General features: G+C 39.7%; 1 protein-coding gene across 3 annotated transcripts in view; it reads left to right on the forward strand.

Moving 5' to 3' along the window:
- Nucleotides 1-8,875: 8,875 nt before the first annotated feature.
- Nucleotides 8,876-12,249, forward strand: part of Cep128 (centrosomal protein 128) — a 393,967-nt gene continuing 390,593 nt past the window's right edge. For all 3 annotated transcript variants that reach the window (XM_027931718.2, XM_071607633.1, XM_071607634.1), the window contains exons 1-2: nt 8,876-9,013; nt 10,889-11,043. The gene's annotated coding sequence lies outside the window, so the exon portion shown is untranslated. The remainder of the gene's footprint in view (nt 9,014-10,888; nt 11,044-12,249) is intronic.

Below are 12,249 nucleotides of genomic sequence, written 5' to 3' on the forward strand. Positions count from 1 at the left end.
TTTTCTACCGGTCCCCAAGGCTATGTCTTCATCCTGAGCTCTCGTCTTATTCTCAGTCCTTTGCGCCTCCGATTCCCCTAGGCAGAGGGAGATCAGGGAGCCGGAGGGGTGGTAGGAGGGAGGACTCCAAGAGGCTGTGACCTCACCACCGCAGGGGAGGCTGGAGAGGGAGGAGAGGCTCTCAAGTGCTCAGCTTCCCTAGGCAACTCTCTACCCAAACAAGCCTACTTGTTTCACTTTTTTTTTTTTTTTTGGCTTGAGCCACGCAGCCCGCTCCGTCTGTTCCCAGGCACCGGTGCGGGCTGTTCCCTCTGTTTTCTAACCCACCCCAACGCGTTCCTTCCTATTATTTGTCTCCAAAGCCTCCTTTAGAAACCATTCTCCCTACTTTTTCTGTAAAATGCAAAACACCACCTTTCTCTGTGCCCAGGACCCACCCGCACGCACTTTAGCCCGGGAAAGCCAGCTTGGATTGGACGGTGCTGCTGAACTTCAACTTCGCTGCTGAGAGTCTGGGGCTGGCACACCGCCCAGGCCAGCCCCGGGTGCAGCCCAAGCGGGCGCGCGACTGCCCTGGCGGACCTTTGATTTTCGAGGCCGCCCGACTCCAGCGCCCACCCCGATCGCTCCGCGCCAGTGGCCCTCTCCCACAGGAGTCGCCGCCAGCATCCTCCAGGAGGCGACCATCTCTTCCCCGCAGCCTCGCTACTCCTCCAGGCGAGTCAGGAACCGGGCTCTGGGGCCATCTGCTGGGGAGAACCGGGAAAGACAGAAACCCTTCCTGGTACCCCAAATGGATCGCACTCCAGCCTCGGGATACATATTTGAGGCTGGCTGGAAATCTGGAAATTCTTGTCTTCCTAGAAATGTTATTAATTCATATCCCACCCCCGCCAAGGGGGCAAAAGGAATACGTATGTGGTACACCATTATCTATCTACTCATCGTTCTTCACACATTAGCCAAAAAAGACTAATTAGGAACATTAACCAGATTGTGCCAATTTCCTTCTTAAAAGTCTTCGATTGCTTAGCTAATTTCTGTTGGTACAAAAGGAATATCAACTCCTTACATACTGCATGATTCCTTTTATAAGAAATTGCTTTTACTTCTGTTGTATAGATCATTTACATCTGATATCATTACTAATATTAGGCTTGAAGTACATAATCTTGCTGTTCATTTTATATTTTCCTAGTTTAATTTCATTCCCCCCCCCTTTTTTTTTTACAAAAAGCATCGTTTTGGATTAATCCAGAAATTTTTATGATTCCATTGTGTCTTCTTGGCTGACTTAGCCATTACTTTGCTATTGCTTTAGGGGTTTTGTATGCATATTTGAGTATTCCTAGTCTGTGCTGTTATCAAACCATTTTTGCATCATTTTAAAAGTCTTTACGACCCAACTGGTGCCACACACCTATACTCCCAGTGGCTTTGGAAGCTGAGATGGAAAGATCCTGTGTTCAAAGCCAGCCTCTTCAACAGCAAGGCACTAAGCAACTCAGGAACACCCTGTCTCTTGAAAATAAATAAGTAAGTAAGTAAGTAAGTAAATAAATAAATAAATAAATAAATGGTGGAGGGGGTGACTGGGGATGTGGCTCAGTGGTTGAATGCCCCTGAGTTCAAGCCCTGGTACCCTCTTCCCCCAAGAAAAAAGAATGTTAGAAAGTATGCTTCCATTTATTCTTTCCTCCCTGAACTTTTAAGTCTTATTTTACTTTATGTATACATAGGCTATAAACCCCACAATACAATGTTGCTATCTTTGTTAAGATCAATGATCTTTTAAAGAGATTCAAATAATAACAGAGTTACTCTTTCTGATCTTCTCATTCCCCAGAGGTAATCCATATTTTCCGTTGTGTCTTTCCTTTGGCTTGACAGACTTTCATTAACATTTCCTGTAGGGCATATCTGCTGGTTATGAATTATTTCAGCTTTTGTGTATCTGCAAAAGTGTTGATTTGCCTTCTTTTTAAAAGGATATCATTGCTAGGTATAGAATTATAGGTTGACAAATTTTTCCTTTCAATACTTTAAAAATATGGTTCTATTTTCTTGTTGCTTGCATTGCTTCCAAGGGGGAAAAAATCTTCTATTATAGCTCCCATTGTTACTTTATAAAATGCTTTAATCTGGACTGCTCTTAAGACTTTATCACGAGTTAAAATCAATTTGCATTTTTTTGCTTCTTTGCATGTCTGATAATCTATGTTTGGAAGATAGACACTGTAAATGTTATCCCTTTTTGCACCCCATTATTTCTTTTGCAGTCATTTAAATATTCTTGAGCTTTGTTATAAGATATGGTTAAATTCCTTTGGAGCAGTTTGATATTTTTTATCTTGTTTTTAAGGTTTCTTAAGTAGGAACAGAGTAGCATTCAATCTAATTCTTCTGAAGAAGAATTCTTCCATTTCTGAAGGAAGACCTTTCCAGATACTCTATCCAATGCTTCACGAATCATGAATTTCAACCTGGCTGATGGGTATTGTCACTTTTCTTGGTTCTGGATGACAGGCACTTTCCCCTCTGATCTCCTCAGACACTTATTTCTGCAGCTTCTGTTTTTTTTTTTTCACATCTATAATGATTAATATTCTGTTGTACATTCCATGGGAGATCTTGTGGGGTTCTCTGGAGTTTTCCATCTTGGTGGCTCTCTCCCTTCTGTAGTTCTGTCTTCATTTTTTTCAACCCTTCATCTTCATCTCCTTAATTTAGAGCATCGCTGGGCTCTGCCTGGGCTCCTTCTCCTTGCACCCTGGCTTGGATACTTTCTTAAGCCAGTAAATTATAACAGTCATAAGCTTTCCTCATTTGTTTCCTCTCTCAATGGGATCACTATCCTTTTTCTGTATCCACTTGAAAACCATTATTTCATATATTTTGCCTTTTTTTAGTAAAAGCAGATTTTTTATTATGACGTCTGTCCATACTTGGCACTGCCATGAATGGCTAACATTTGTTTTTTTGTTTGTTTGTTAATCTGATGGGAATATAAATCTGGTCTCTGTTTTTCCATCTTTGCTATAGAAGTGGTGTGCTAAAATCTGTACCATTTTAAACCAAGATTTAGACAGCATAAATTGGCTGTCTAAATAGTAATGTAAGTAAAATATCCTATGATGAACAGTTTCAATTCAGTAAATTGGAACAAGCTTTCAGGATAACATGTTCTTATAGCCTGTTCAACAAATGGCTATGATAATCATAAAGGCAATTTTCTTACCTGAACATAACTTTTAAACCAGAGCAAATAAACATGAGTTGAGATGATGAATCAACTTAAATGAAGAGCAAAGTGTTTGCACTCAGATACATTAAACACACAAAATATCCTTCTAAATGTAACAAATAAATGAGAAGGGCTATGGAATGCTAGGTTTTCCATTTTTGTAGGACAGCCATTAACATGGTCCATATATTGGAAAGTGGTGTGCATCTGAATGGCAATGTTATAAAACTGATGCTCATGAATGTGATAACTGCTTGTAAATAGTAAGTGTATGACTGAAAAGAATATTATGGGATCAACCATGGTTCTACAGAATGAATAGCTAAAGATGACAACTGAATAGTGGTCAATACCATAGATGCAACGTCTTATGTTTTATTTTGACTCTTAGTTTTCAGTTAGCTTTAAAACTTATAAGAGTCAACAACTACTTATGATCCTTTTCTGCTGGTGTTAAGAGAGTAAGATTTCACCACTGCTTCATTCATTCCCACCAAATCAAAATTTTGGGCATTTCCTTTTTAGTTTACCTACAGTGTTTTATGTGGCGTCTTCTTTATTATATTGTCCCGTGATAGTACAAGGGGGCTTTGCCATCTGTGGTGGCAGGATGAAACCAAGCAAAGTCTAATGTTATGGGTGATCATCACTTAGGCTGGGACGTCCAGGAAACATGGAGGTTGCTTTTGAAGACACATCATCCCCTGATGCTATTGGGTGGGATAGCAAGGTACAAGCTATGAATATTGCTTGCTTGGACATGGACTTCTCTGGACATAGACTATTCCCCTATACTTTTGTGTTTATGTCCAAAACTCCCAGCTCCCCCTGCCATTTCAGGACCTTCTTGTTCTCTGTGTCATATCACATTTCTAATCATAGAACTTTGGTTTTGGAGGATTGAGTTTGTTCATGATACTTTCTTTGATGGCGTATGCCTTGACTCTTTAGTGAGAGCAGAGCTGGCTTCATGGGTTTGTGACTTGAGCAATCTCACAGGGCCCTGTAAATATTTGAGGAAAAATAAATACTTGAAGAAAAACTTGATATTTATTTTCCTGTCACATGGAAATAATCTGTCTGCCGTTGCCATTTCACAGTGGTATGAGTTTGCAAGGTATTGGCCAATCACAACTTCTGACTCTACTGCCTCTATCAACCACCGAAACAGTTTTTCTTTTCTTTTCCTTCCTTCCTTCCTTCCTTATGAGGGACTGAACCCAGGGGCACTTAAACACTGAGCCACACCCCTAGCCTGTGTGTATGTGTGTGTGTGTGTGTGTGTGTGTGTGTGTGTGTGTTTTAAGACACAGGGTTTTGCTGAGTTGCTTTGGGCCTTGCTAAATTGCTGAGGCTGGCTTTGACCTTTCTATCCTCCTGCCTCAGCCTCCCGAGCCAATGGGATTACAGGCATGCACCACTGTGCCTGGTAGCAGTTTCTTACATGACATCTGTGTTCCCTTCTCCATATTTACCCATTCAAAACGAGTTGAGTTATGATGATCATGTCAATGCTTTCAGACTAGCTCCATTCCAGAAACTCTGTATTTTTATTTCATTTTTGCAGTGCTGGAGATTGAACCCAGAACATTGCACCAGATAGCCAAGCACTATACCACTGAACAACAACCCCAGTTCCCTAGAACATTTTACTGATTCACCCTTCCAGGTGTTTAATGTTTGGTGTGGCTCAAAGGTATTTCTGATGAGAATGCTCAAGAAACTAGATGTGGAATTACTACCTTGGATCTTGGACTGGATGGCTTCACCAGTGTAATCTTAGCCAAGGGTCTTTGGGTTTTAATCAACAAAACTAACTTAAGTTTTGAAAGGGAAATAATCACAAGCTGTAAGGTGTATTCTTTCTTCTAAACATCTAGAACAGAATCAAGTCCCCATGTTCATGGAACTGACACAGTGGGGTATCATAGTTTATAGGTCCAAGAACACTCACTGTGAGCACTGGGCTGCATGCTTCACATACTTTATTTTGTCCCCCAATCAATTCTGCTCATATCATTCTTTTTTAAAAAAATATTTTTCTTAGTGGCAGATGGACACAATATCTTTATTTTATTTTTATGTGGTGTTGAGGATCAAACCTCATGCCTCACATGTGCTAGCAAAGCGTTCTACCACTGAGCCACAGCCCATGAGATATAATTCTAATTCACATTTGGCAAAAGGAGAAATGAAGGCACAGATTAAGTCGATTGACCGAGGTCACATAGCTAATAGATATTACAGTTAAGATTTGAATCTAAGTGGTCTGGGCCTAGAATCATGAGCATTTAACTCCCCCAGTTTCCTCTAGGCAATCATGGAACACAAGTATTTAAAGAAGCACAGTTTATGCTTTATGCTTTACTCCCTCCCACCCTCCACCCCCACCAATGCCCCACAGATTAGCTTTTCCTGCTGCTTCTTGAACATAGATGAAGATGGCCACATCTCTGTGACAGGCTCAGCTCTTATCTGTGCATCAAGACTATTCAGGCAATAAATTGGAAACTTGATCCAATTTTAAATTCTCAAAGCATAAAGAGCCTGATAGGCTCAAATTATTTCAGGTGTGTAACTCCTTGTCTTATCAGCCATAGTCACAGAGTTTTTTATACTATGAAAAGGGTTTTGAGTGCCCCATGCTGTAGTAGAATCATTTCCAGTTAAAGGGGCAATGTGGGTATATAAAAAATATCTGCCACATCTACATCTACAGCTGTAGATGATCACAAGCTGTAAGGTGTATTCTTTCTTCTAAACATCTAGAACAGAATGTGTAGTTGTGTAGTTGGAAGGTGATTCATGACACTAATCTTGAATAGATACCATTTGGGCAAAGTTATGTGGACTATATTTTGTCCCCATAAAATTTATTTGTTGAAACCCTAATATGTCTGAATTTAGAGATAGGCCCTTTAAGAAGGTAATTAAGGATAAATAAACTTACAAAAGAGGGGCTCTAATTCAATATAACTGGTGTTCTTGTAAGACAAGAAAGATAACAGGCCCGTCCATGCTCAAACAAAGAAACTGCCATTTGAGGATACAGAGAAGACTGATGTCTGCAAGTCAAGAGGAGAGGCCTCAGGAGAACTCTTACCTGCTGACACTTTGATCTTGGATTTGTAGATCATAAATATGGTTTCTTTTTTATTTTAAATTTGTTGTTTAAGCCACACTTCTGTGGTATTTTGTTATGGCAGCCCTAGAAAACTAACACTTCATATAATAATCTCTCTGTGCTCCTGTTTACCTGGTTTGGAAAGGAAGAGTACTGCAAATGGTAATTGCTGTGGGTTTTACAACTCTAAATTCAGGTGACAGCTTGAGTGTGTTGTTGGGGATGGATAAACATATGTCTACCTTATCAATTAAAAATAATTAATATGCTTTGGGGGCTATAAGACAATTTTGGGTAAAATCTATTTTGTTAAGAAGGAGAGAGATTCTCTTATCTGGCTTCTCTGGGTTTTTATTTTCTAGATGTCACATTTGTCAATTGAGAATACACCAAATGACAAATAGCTGCTATGAATTTAATAATGCATTTAATGTCCCTTTGTCATGATGAACTCAAATCTGATTTTTTACCCTTTGGTACCTGTTGTGTCCTGTGACTTTTGCTTTTTTTTTTTTTTTTGTTGTTGTTGTTGGGAGGCAGGTAACTGGGGATTGAAATGAGGGGCACTTAACCACTGAGCCACATCACCAGCGCTATTTTGTATTTTATTAGATACAGGCTCTCACTGAGTTGCTTAGGACCTCACTAAATTGCTGAGGCTGGCTTTGAACTCTTGATCCTTCTGCTTCAGCCTCCTGAGCTGATGGGATTACAGGCATGTGTCACTGTACCTGGCTGAGTTTTGTTTTATTCAGCTAATACCATTTTCAAATATGGTCTTCAGAATTGAATCCAATATTCTGAACATGGTTGGACCAGTGAAGAGAGGATATTGACAATCAATTATCATGAATGCAGCTCAAGTTTACATTAACTTTTTGATAGTCATTTTTTTGGGGAGTCCATCAGAATTTCCAGAAAATTTTCTATAGAAACAGAGGCAGTGTTTTATTTCCTACCTTTGTAATTCGTATATTAGTATACTGTTTCCCTTACTTGGCTCAGCAACTCAAAAAGAGAAAGGGCTATGTTGTTTATCTCCTCATTATCCCTGTATCTTCAATGCTTAACACATCTAGATACTAGAAAGACCCAACATACACTTGCCAAATTAAATGAATGAATGTAATTGTTTTTAAAAAATTAACATGTTAAGAAAACTTATGCCTCTGAAAGCATATGGGGCAATTTTATAGATGTTCTGAGTTATCTGAATTAATTTCTGTGACAGGTGGAGTGTATTCTAGAGCAAAAATTCTGAGCAAGCATGGTGAAGATAGATGCAAATACATAGAGGTAGGTCTTTAGAAGAATTTTATGTTCAAACTTGGTATGGAATATGAAATACTTTATATTTTAGCATTGCAAGAAAAAATATCTGGACAATTTTATTGTATCCAATTTGAGTAGTAATTATTTAAGATTCTGGGTGTGGTGAGGGTTGGGAAAGGGAGATGGAGAAGTGAGGAAAGGATGAGAAGCCACAAGATCCCTTTGTTTGAAGGGCTAATGGAGGAGACCAATTGAGAAATGGATCTATTTATACTATGAAAAGGGTTTTGAGTGCCCTATGCTGTAGTAGAATCATTTCCAGTTAAAGGGGCAAAGTGGGTATATAAAAAATATCTGCCACATCTACATCTACAACTGTTACAATTGTTACAATAGGGAACAGGCATCATGCAAGGTGATCTTGCTCTTCTTTAGGTAACTAGGAAAAATTTAACAGATAAAGTAAAATTTATCCTCTTATCCCTCTAGGAGGGGGCAGGTCAGTGCCCTTTTTGGTAGAGTAAAAGGAAAAGTCCATTCATGTGACTAATTTGATTTTGACTTCTTCTTTGCTTTCCAAAGCTGTTGTTGGTTTGTTTTGTTGTTGCTGTTGTTGTTGAGGTTGCCCCCTCCCCCATGACCGGAACTGACTTCCCCGAGTGTAAAGCATTTCTTTCATGATTTAGAATGAGAGAGGACATGACACCCAGATCTGAAGGTCACAGCAGTAGTGAACTGTCAGCCTCACACTCTCGGTTTGCTATGATCTTAGGTGACTCACCTCTTTCTAGGCTTAACGGGTTTGACTAGATAATCTCTGTTCCCTCCAAGAATTTTTGAGCCTTTTTAACAAGAACAGGGCCTTGGTATTAAGAGGATTTTTACATTTCACTGCTGGGAACTATCCTTCCCTGTTCTTCAAGGAGTAAAATTACAGTAAGAGCCAAAACAGCCGCCTACACGAGCTTCTGGCCCTTTAAAAGAAAAAAAAAATTAGAACAGGGCAAGAGGGCGCGGCCAAAGGACTCCAGAGCCTACTAAGCCCGCTTCTTCCGGAGAGTCTCCGAAGACTTGTCGCTTAGCATCCTGGGACTTGCAGTTCCTTTGGGGTCGCTCTCCCTTGGTATCTCCCTGCTCCTGAGAAGGGATGGACTACAACTCCCAGAGGGCCAAGCGACAGCCCCGCGTCCTGTACTCTCGCTGCGGCTGGGCGGCTAGTTCAAGTTGCCATAGCTGCGAGTCTGGGGAGAGCAGAGTCAGTTGCGCCGCAGCGTTTGGTCAGTTACACCTTCTGGTTCACTGGTAGCCGCGGGAGCCGGGTGGGTCCTCGGCGATGATCCGGCATTAAGGACCTGGAATCATCTCTGTCTCAGGTACCTGCCCCACTGCCCCCTTGTCCTTTCTCTTCCACTTCCCTATCTTATCCTAGACCTTTTAGGGCCCACTTCCCCTCGTTTCAGGGGTGGGGTAACCAGGGCTGTGCAGAGATCTGGGGTGGCGCCGTGGGTGTGTGAAGTGTGTGGCGAGATCGGGGGAGATGGCTGTCCTCACCCCTCCTTCGGCATGGGCGTCCACAGTCAGATACTGACCAAGTTACCCAGTGACTCTGGGCGATGTTGTCCTCCTTTCGGGAGCAGCTTGCCCTGTCACTGGTCTCTGACGCTTTAACTGCACAGGACATTCTAGGAGATTGGACTCCATCTGTAGGTTTTCCAGAGGATCATCTGGCATTTGCTGGCCTGTCCTAGGATATAACCTGATGTTTTTTTTTTTTTTTTTTTTTTTTTTTGGGGGGGGGGTACGTTTTCTGTTGTCACAGAAAGTTTGCTACACTCAGGAACACTGTATAGGAACACCTATTTTTTTTTTCCGTGACAACGTAGGAGTTGCCCCAATCTCAGCCGTTAGCAGTCTCTTATTTGGATTGTTTCTTAGGGATATCGGACCTTGAGTACCAACTGCATCCTTTATTGGTTTGATGAACCTAGTGTCTCACGCAGACGTCCTGTAAAACCAGACAATTACAATGTTGCAAGTGCTCAGTATTTATTAATTATTGTTATTGATTATATAGAACAGTGTCTAATAGAACTAAAATGGGAACTACACTGATAATTAAAAATTTTGTAATACCCACATTAAAAAAGTACAAAGAAACTGGTGAAATTATTTTTAATAATTTACTTGGCAGTGTATCCAACATAGTAAATATAAAACCTACTGAGATATTTTACATTTTTTTAAGTACTAAGTCTCAAAATCTTGTATTTTTTTTTTTTTTTTTTGTGTGTGTGTGTTAGCTGGGCTTGAACCTAGGGCCTTATGAATGTGAGACCAGCACTCTACCAACTGAGCTAAATCCTTAGCCCTATGGAGTGTGTCTTACATTTATAGCACATGTCAATTTGAACTGGCCAGATTTGTAGAGCTCAGTAACCATATGTGGCTAGTTACTGCTGTATTGGACAGCAGGAGGAGAAGATTAAAACTTTGACAGTTTTACACTGGCCCAGAGAAATTTTGTTGTGCTTATTATTATTATTGCACCTGTTATCCTCTTATGTCCTTCTGCCTTCGTATAATGGGCAATTTTGAAGTATCTTTCAACTTTTTTTTTTTAAATTAACTTTTAAAAGGACTGTTTTTTACATGGATAGCTACAGTTCTCTCTGATGATAATCTGTGGATTCTTAAGAGACTATTTCCAAAACAGTAACAAAGAATTGAAAATATTTCTGTCTAACTCTTTTTTTTTTCAGCCAAAGACATTTCACTTTTATTTACTTTTACTTACTTTTGTGCAATCCGATGTGTGAAAAGAACTGGGCTATGTATAAAATATTCTTTTAAAGAGGCTTAGACTGGCTTGGGAATATAATTGGGCCATCAATTCAGAAATAACGTATTAATTCTTTAACCTGATTGATTTTACCAACAATAGACATGCTCAAGGACTTTTGACTACACTTGGACTACAATTCACACTGCAGCATGGTCAAGTAAGCTCAAGGGTGACTAGGCACAGGCAGAAGCCATCTGTAAGGAGTATGCTGGCAGGGCACTTGCATATGAAGGATTCCAGTAAAGTCACTTGGGCATTTGGATGACCCTAGGAGCATTTTTTTCTGTTCTCTGATATGCTATAATCCACACATAAGGAAGTTGGCCTACTTTTCACATTTTTTTTAAAAACATTAAAAATTTTAAAGTTGTAGGTATGTGTTATCCCTTGTTTTCTTTATCTGTAGGTGGCTTGGGGAAAATACAAGGGCACCCAAAGATCATCTACTGACTAAATCTTTTGCCCTGAACTTCATGAAGAAATGATAGGAGGCAGACATATGTGCCTTAGAAGAGCACTGAGCTCAGAGGAGAGCAACAAGAAGTTTTGGGGGTGTGCTTTGTAAGTATGCATTCTCCCTTAGTTTCATTTCTGAGATAACAAGTTATTGCAGATTGAGTGAGGAAGGAAAAAAAAAAAAAAACAATGCCAACAAGTAGACTTTTGGGGGGACAAGAAGCTCCTTTCTAATATGTGGTATATAAATAAAATAAGATAGTTTTCATGCAGAGTTACAAAAATTTAAGTGAGCAAAATATGTGATGATATCTTTACAACTCTTACAAAGCAACAGTATTGCAACTATTTCTATTAGACAAATATTTGAATGACTTATTTTATCCAAGGCACTGTGTTATGCATCTTTTTTCAGGCATATTTCTTTTATTATAGTTATCTTTATTTTGCAAAAGTGGCAGTTGAAGCTCAGGTTATTTGGTTTGCTTGGGATTCTGGAGCCAAAAGAGTGGTCTTTATTTCCAAATCTTTTGACTCTAAATACCAGTTCTGCCCACTTCACAGGTGCTCCATTGTTCTTTGTAATTGCCCTCTAATAGCATTTGATTTGTACTCAGCATTTTTGGGTTATGTGTACCATTTATAGCAGAGTTTATTGTTAAAATTTGTCACTTAGCCTGGCAGAGTGGCGCATGCTTGTCATCCCAGTAGCTTGGGAGGCTGAGATGGAAAAATCTCCAGTTCAAAAGCAACTCAGTGAGACCTTGTCTCTTAAAAAAAATACAAAATAGGGCTGGGGATGTGGCTCAGTGGTTGAGTGCCCCTGAGTTCAATCCCCAGTACCCCACCAACCCCCCCTTGCCCAGCCCCCCCCCCCAAAAAAAAGTCTCTTTAAATGTTCAAAGCCTTCTATTATTTTTCTTATTTTTTTCAAAATATAATGGCTCTTACATTATTATTGAAGAGACAGATATCATTTATGGTTTACATAAAATGAGCATATTCAACATGAATTGTCATTGACAATCAAGGGTATGATGTTAAAATTAAATTTTGCAATAGATTTAAAATTATAGACGTTGTTAGTATTTTTGTGTTGCATTTTGATAAGAGGCACTTAAGCATACAGAAGAGACACAAAGATCGCTGGTGTTAAAGATTCTTAGGATTAAAGAATTTTTAGAGCTGGAGGGGCCTAACTGGATAATGTAGTCCAGAAATTCTCAACTGTGTAGTCTTGACACATTTTGAAACAATCTAAAAATACCTTAGAGTGGATTCACTATTATCTCTGTAATAATTTCACTTGGT

Source organism: Marmota flaviventris, chromosome 2 (assembly GCF_047511675.1).
Source record: "Marmota flaviventris isolate mMarFla1 chromosome 2, mMarFla1.hap1, whole genome shotgun sequence".
NCBI lineage: Eukaryota > Metazoa > Chordata > Mammalia > Rodentia > Sciuridae > Marmota > Marmota flaviventris.